The following is a 7,910-nucleotide window of genomic DNA, read 5'->3' as shown; positions in this document are numbered from 1 at the left end:
TGAATATGAGTCATTTCTACACTTTAAAATTCATCCAAAAAGTTCAGTAGCACTTTATAATAACTGAACATTATGAATAATTTATTATGCATCAGCAAATCGTTAATAAATCATGTGTAAAGCAATAAATCTATGTTAGTTGACATTAATAAGCAGTTTATGAAAACAACTACAAATGCTGTTTTGTTGACTTAAAAGCACATATAATGTGTCTAATGATTGCATTTTCATACTTTGTTAATTAATTTTTAATGACTAAATTAAGTATCACTTTATTTACTAAGCACTTGTTTAAGTGTAGCTTGCGTTTTATATATATATATATATATATATATATATATATATATATATATATATATATATATATATATATATATATATATATAATGCAGAACGAGCAAGTAAATGATTATTAAACTATTCAAATGAACATTTATATATTTTTCAATCATATAGTTACTCTGGATGTTATTAAACTTTATGCAGTTTTAAGACCTAATCTAAAGTGAGGACTATTTATGCTTTATAAATCCTTTATTCTCAGTAACAAATGGAATCTTTGCAATTGTATCAAAATATAAAATATAAAATTACATTACAGTTGAAAGATTGCTGAATAACGAGTGTCAAAATACACTCAAAAAGTTTTTTTTTTTTTTTACTTTCACACTACTTAATTAAAATGAGCTGAAACAACACAATTTTTGAGATTTCGTTGGGACAACTTAATTTTTTATGTTCAATTCACATAAATTTGTTAGTGTGTTGGGACAACATGAAAGAATTATGTAGAGCCCTGCACTTTTTACAGTGTACAACATAAAAAAGTTAAATTCTTCAATGTTATTCAATAAACTAAATTATAAAATTATTATGTTTAATAAAACAACAATATAATTAACAATAGAACATTATGATAAAACATTCAATATTATTCAGTGATGTCTAAACTGTACAGTAATTTGTAATTTTATTTTTATATAAGACACTATATTATTCACTTGATACAGTTTCATTAACTTAAACTGAATATATACATGATTGCAGAATTGCCTCAAAGCAAGACGTTCGCAGGTTCGAGCCCTGGCTGGGTCAGTTGGCTTTTCTGGGTGGAGTGTGCATGTTGGTGTGGGTTTCCTCTGGGTGTTTGGGTTTTCCCCACAATCCAAAGACATGCAGATGAATTGAATAAGCTAGCTCGGATTAAGAACACATTAAGCACTGGGGCTATAGCAAATGCAAGGAGCCCCTTTTATTTTTTTACCTCACAAATATTTTTGTTGTTATTTTAGTTAATAATTTACTAATTAATACTATTATGTAATATTCCACCTTTTGATTTATATTTGATTATTATAATTTTTTTCTATTTTATTAAAATAGGCCTGCAAGTACGCAATATATAATTAAGTAGTGACATAATATGAACTTTAAAGTTCAAACAGGCTGCCAAAATCAGCAAAACGAAAAAACACTTGCACTGATATTAGTGCTTATATCAGTGCCTAAATTAGTGCTTTATAATAAATAATTTAAATAGGAGTTTACCTTTAAAATGTTTTTTTTAGAACTTTAGCTGACCATAAATCCTGAAAGATAGGATCTTTAAAATCCATGCTTAATATCCAAATGTTGTGGTCTTTTGAGTTACAGAAGGCTATATATATATATATATATATATATATATATATATATATATATATATATATATATATATATATATATATATATATATACATAAGCTATATTGTATGATGAAAGCCAGTGCCAATATTTCATTGCTCCATAATATTACTGTCGTTTTTATAAAAGGGCCAATGTAAACATTCATAGAAAGGTTTGTTTTCTAACTGGTTCAGTTAGACTTACTGTAAACCATAACCAAGTGTATTTAAAAGTCAAAATTATTGGCCCCCCTTTTAATTTTGTTTCTTTTTTAAATATTTCCCAAATGATGTTTAATGTGATGAGCAAGGAAATTTTCACAGTATGTCTGATAATATTTTTTCTTTAGGAGAAAGTCTTATTTGTTTTATTTCGGCTAGAATAAAAGCAGTTTTTATTTTTAAAAAAACATTTTAATGTCAAAATTATTAGCCCCTTTAAGCTATATAATTTTTTTCGACAGTCTACAAAACAAACCACCATTACATACAATAACTTGCCTAATTACCCTAACCTGCCTAGTCAACCTAATTAACCTAGTTAAGCCTTTAAATGTCACTTTAAGCTGTACAGAAGTGTCTTAAAAAATATCTAGGAAAAAATTATTTACTGTCATCATGGCAAAGATAAAATAAACCAGTTATTAAAAATGAGTTATTAAACTATTATGTTTAGAAATGTGTTAAAAATATCTTCTCTCCATTAAACTAAAATTTTTGAAAAAATAAAAAGGGGGCTAATAATTCTGAGTTCAACTGTATAAGTATGTCAACCATAGTTTTAATAGCAATTTTTAATAACTGATTTTTATGTTGGCGAGGCAGTGGCGCAGTAGGTAGTGCTGTCGCCTCACAGCAAGAAGGTCGCTGGGTTGAACCTCGGCTCAGTTGGCGTTTCTGTGTGGAGTTTGCATGTTCTCCCCTGATTTGCGTGGGTTTCCTCCTGGTGCTCCGGTTTCCCCCACAGTTCAAAGACATGCGGTACAGGTGACTTGGGTAGGCTAAATTGTCCGTAGTGTATAAGTGTGTGTGTGTGAATGTGTATGTGGATGTTTCCCAGAGATGGGTTGCGGCTGGAAGGGCATCTGCTGCGTAAAAACTTGCTGGATAAGTTGGCGGGTCATTCCGCTGTGGCGACCCCGGATTAATAAAGGGACTAAGCCGACAAGAAAATGAATGAATGAATGAATTTTATGTTTGCCATGATGACAGTAAATAATACAGTAAATAATATGTTGCTAGATATTTTTTTAGGATACGAGTATTGAGCTTAAATTGCAATTTAAAGGTTTAATCTAGGCAAGTTCAGGTAATTGGGCAAATCATTGTTTAACAGTGGTTTGTTCTCTAGCCAGTCAAGAAAATGCTTAATGAGGTTGATGATATTGAGCTTAAAATGTTTTTATTTTAGCCAAAATAAAACTAATAACATTTCCCCCAGAAAAATAAATAAATACATTTATGAAATACTGTGAAAATGTACTTAATCCATTAAATATCACAATATTTTAAAAAGAACAAAAATTGCATTGGAGGGCTAAAAGTTTTGGCCTCAAATGCGTATATTTGCTACATTCTCAGAAATAAAAGTACTAAATCTGTAACTGGGACAGTACATTTTGGAAAGGTACAGTTTTGTTCCTAACAGGTTGTTAAAGGTACACTCTTAAAAAAAAGGTTCCTTGAGGTTCTATATAGAACCTTGGGGTTCTATACTTGGCCAGTAGAACCTTTTACCCAAAAAATGGTTCCATTTAGAACCCTTTGACTGCAAAGAACCTTTTTGATTAAAATGGTTCTATAATTTTTGAATCATAAAATAATTATGTAGTAAAGATTATAAAATAATTATAAGCTATAACACAGAGAGACAAAGCTTTTTGAGTCAAAACCTAATAAAATGAATGCTGTGGTCAAAAACTTAATCAGTGTACATTATGATGGGATTTTTTTTTTGCAGGTTTGTACAATAGCATATAACTTATAGGCGTAATTTATATATACTCAATGTTTAACATTTTTGACAAATTATTTTGTGAAATAAATAAAATGACCAATTTATTTAGACTGTGCAGTAACATGTTGTTATGGTTTAATAATTTATTTGAAACTAATAATCATAAAAAATCCCTCTGGTGACGTCAGTCATTGACAAGGACATCGTCATGGACCGGTGGTGAAGAGCCTCGAGAGTGAAGGTTAATTTTTTGAAAGGAGAAGTCCACTATTTCAGCTTCATAATTCAGGTATGTTAGTACATTTAATATATATAGTGAAATATTTTGTATTATGAAGTAAGGTTTCTATTTGATAGAAAATCCCTCGTGTTATATGGTGATACAGATTGAATGGGGGTAACTTTAGCGTTAATATGGATAAACACTGTGCTTGTGATGACCTAGGTCGTCACCCTTCGGTTCAGAAATCTGTAATGTTGAATTTTTTTCTGCTTTTTATTCTAAATAAGTTACAATATCGCTATAATTGTTTGTCAGTACTACTAATTAAATTACTGATAACAATACAGCTGTGTTATTTGAAGGCGAGCTTCGAGAGAGCTTGAAGCATGTGCATGTTATTTTAAAAGTAACTTGATATGAGCTGATTTCATCGTGTTTTTTGTGTTGTTTTTACCTCCAACCTTGAACAAACGCTCACATTTAGCTTGGTTCGTATGTGTTTTATCAGTGATTGAGCTAAACTCTGCAAAGTAGTGGACATTACTGCCCGCTTTTGAGACGTTCCGGCTAGTCTGCATAAAACCGCAAGATAGCAGTGCACCGCTTGTGCCCGCACAGGCAGATTCTTGCCCCCGAGTCTGTGCACGCGCGGGAGGCCAGTCACGGTGGCAAGTTCTCCCTATGGCCAGTCCGCCCCTGAATATTATTGAAACCTTTAAAAAGCCAAACATATTTTAACAATCCATAGACGAAAGATCAGGTCTTATTTATAAAAGACACAAAAATGCAGAATAAATGTATTGTGAAATAATATATATATATATATATATATATATATATATATATATATATATATATATATATATATATATATATATATATATATATATATATAGTGCAAAATAAGTTTAAAATAAATATTTTAATGTATATTTTATTTTTCTTCAAACAGCCTGGAAACTGAACTGCACCATAAAACTTGTGCTTGGTATGTATCATTGTTTTAGAATCCAAACAAAATGTATTGTGGTCAGTAAAATAAAATGAATATTATAAAAGACTTCAAGATTGTATTTTTCATTACAGAAAAGTTTCATGGGACCCATATTAAGTTTCCAGCTTTGATCTGCTGGACACAAGTAGCTTTGAAGAAGAAGGATCCCAGCTTAAAGAAAAACATGTGTCACATCCATAAATGTTTGACATCATCTTCAAGCACACCTGGTAAAGTATTGTATTTTATAACATGCATAATTCACACTTTTTGGTTGTTGTGCACTGAAAAAATATATTTATCACAAAAAAATATTCTAGTACTTACTACTGCTGTTTTAATACAATGAGAATATTAAGGTCGTTGCTTAATAAAAAGTCCTGCAGAGAAGAAATATGTATTGAAAGGTGTAAATTTGCCTACAGGATTCCTTGTTGCAATGTCTTCAAAACAAATGTAAAAATGAAAGGATTTCAGTGGTGAGCTCATAATGATGGGATCAAAAGGAAGTGAACTGGACTCAGAGGGACTTAACACAAGGTAAGTTCATTTCAGTACATTTTATGTCAAGATTAATTCTGTGATTTAAATTCATATTTACACACTCTACAAATGCTGTCTTTCTACCTCAGATTGTGAGGGACATGGAATGTGACACCGTTTACGAATAAGTCAAGAACCAAATGAAACACACTATTTTCCAGAGTACAGATTATGGAGGGGTCTGCAAAACTAATAGAGCAGTTTCTTCTTATTGGAATGCCACAGCTTGTGAGTAACTAAACACTGTTACATTGTGTGCTAAATAGATATGAGAAATCTGTGTATATGACATTTTAAAGCTCATTTGGTAAAGCAATGCATTAGCAATGCCAAATGTGTTCCAGGTCTCACATGTTAATAAATGTATAGATTAAACACAATCTAAGTCTCTTTGGATAAAAGTATCTGCCAAATATGATGTATGTTTTTTGATATACAGTTATTTGTTTGTTGTTTTGTTCTTATTCTAATTTTATTGTTTTATTTAATGTTCATACTGAATTGAGGTCTCTCAGAAATGTCAATTTCATTAAATTCTGTAACAAATGAAGTGCAGATTAAATAGAAAATATATTACAGCTGTCTACACAGTATTTCTGTATTTTTGATGACTTTAAAGTACTTGTATTGCTGAAAATGTGTCACTTGGAAACTTACACAAAGTAAACAAAATGTTTTAATTTAGGATGCTGCATATAAGGACTTAGTGAAGAACACAGAAACATCTTTAAAAGAAATGGCCCAAAAGAAGGGAAGGAAAGAAGGAAGTACTCGGCGTTGAAATATTGTTTTACAGAAATCCAAAGGTCCTAACAGCTCTCCTGATTCCGTCAAGGCTTGAAGTGTCAGCATTACGATGACCAACTCTCACTCACTATCCTTCTGCTCCCTCATTTATCAGAGGCACCACAGTAGAATGAATTAGCAATTACTCTTCACTTTATAGCCGCAACCCAGCACTGGGAAACACCCATACACTCTCTCATACACCTGCACACATTCACTCACTGTGGCCAATTCACCAATACCGTACGCATGCCTTTGGACTGTGGGGGCAACTGGAGCACCCAGAGGAAACCCACACAAACACTGGGAGAACTTGCAAACTTCACACAGAAACACCAACTGACCCAGTCAGGACTCGAACCAGTGACCTTCTTGCTGTGATGTTACAGTTCTAACAAGTGAGCCACTGTGCCACCCATGGACAAAACTATTTACGTTATAAGAGAGGCCGGCAAACATGGACATGCTACAGGTTGTGGAATGGCTGTTCTCAGTGTTTTGTCTAATCATTTTGCAAAGTTTTGTGTGCGATTAAATACTTTGTTCAATAACTTTTATTGAAAATTATGTTTAAAAATGGATGTTGCCATGACCAATACATACATGTACCGTCAACTTGTTAAAATTGTATTGTTATTTAATAGATGTTTTTGTATTGTTTCTATCTGCATTGTAATACATTTTTCATCATTTTAGAGATGTTTGAAAGTTAAGTTTTGTATTTGTTCAATCAGTAAGCAAGCTTACAAATGTTTATTAATAAGTGAAATCATTAGAATTAGATTGATGAATGCCATTAAGCTGTTAATTATGTTTACTAATTAAATAGTAAAAATGTATAATGTTTAGAGGTAGATCTTATACAAAGTACGCAGAGGTGCAATTTTAAATATTATTTAAAACTTATTTTGTGAAGTAAATTGAATAAATTTAAACAATTTGAAATTTCTTCATTGGTTTTATTTTGTATTCAATGATAAATAACATTAATTCAATAATAAATAAAGAACCTTCAAATGGTTCTAAATAGAACCAATTAACTTGAATTCAAAGAACCATTTGGGGTTCTATTTAATGAACCCTTAAAATGGTTCTATTTAGAACCTTTTTGGGGTTCCATATATGAAGCGCTTGATAGAACGATTTTTGGTTCTATATAGAACCGTTTATTTTAAGAGTGTACGTATTGCTACATAAAAAGTACAAATTTGTAAAGGTACAAAAATGAACCTTCAAAGGTACAAAAGTGTACCCTAAATTTATTAATTTCCACCGGTGTAGTACAAAAGTGCACCTTTCGAAACGGTACCATCAAAGTGAAAAAAAATTTGGACCTTCATTTCTAAATGTTATGAATCACTAACATTTAGACTATCATCACTAGACTATTATCACAACATTTAGACTATTATCACTAACAGTCATTAATTTCATTTATTTATTTTTTTGTTTTTAAATTTTTTAGAATAAAGCTGAGCCTTTAATTGTCATTTAAAAGGGATTTATGAACCATAACTAGTCATCACTTTAGATTAGTTCACAAAACTGCATGAATTTGTGTTAGTAAAGCATTTATTAACACCCAGAATAATTATTTCTATGTGCCTGAAAAATAAAATATATAAATGTTCATTAAATATTTTATTAAGTATTTACTTTTGCATTCTAAATGATCTAAACACAAGTCTTAAATATCTGCATTGCAAATAATGCATAACTTAATCTAGTAATAAAAAAGTAGTC

At 30.8% G+C, this 7,910-nt stretch overlaps 1 long non-coding RNA gene across 1 annotated transcript; it reads left to right on the top strand.

The window, feature by feature from the left end:
• Positions 1 to 3,801: 3,801 nt before the first annotated feature.
• On the top strand, positions 3,802 to 7,910 carry si:dkey-9p20.1. The gene is made up of 6 exons (XR_012398038.1): positions 3,802 to 3,910; positions 4,797 to 4,832; positions 4,931 to 5,068; positions 5,264 to 5,378; positions 5,471 to 5,609; positions 6,067 to 7,910. It is a non-coding gene; the product is annotated as a si:dkey-9p20.1 (long non-coding RNA).

Source organism: Danio rerio, chromosome 22, assembly GCF_049306965.1.
Source record: "Danio rerio strain Tuebingen ecotype United States chromosome 22, GRCz12tu, whole genome shotgun sequence".
NCBI classification, from domain to species: Eukaryota; Metazoa; Chordata; class Actinopteri; order Cypriniformes; family Danionidae; genus Danio; species Danio rerio.
Note: the sequence above shows the minus strand (reverse complement) of the source record. Positions and strands in the feature narration are given on the sequence as shown.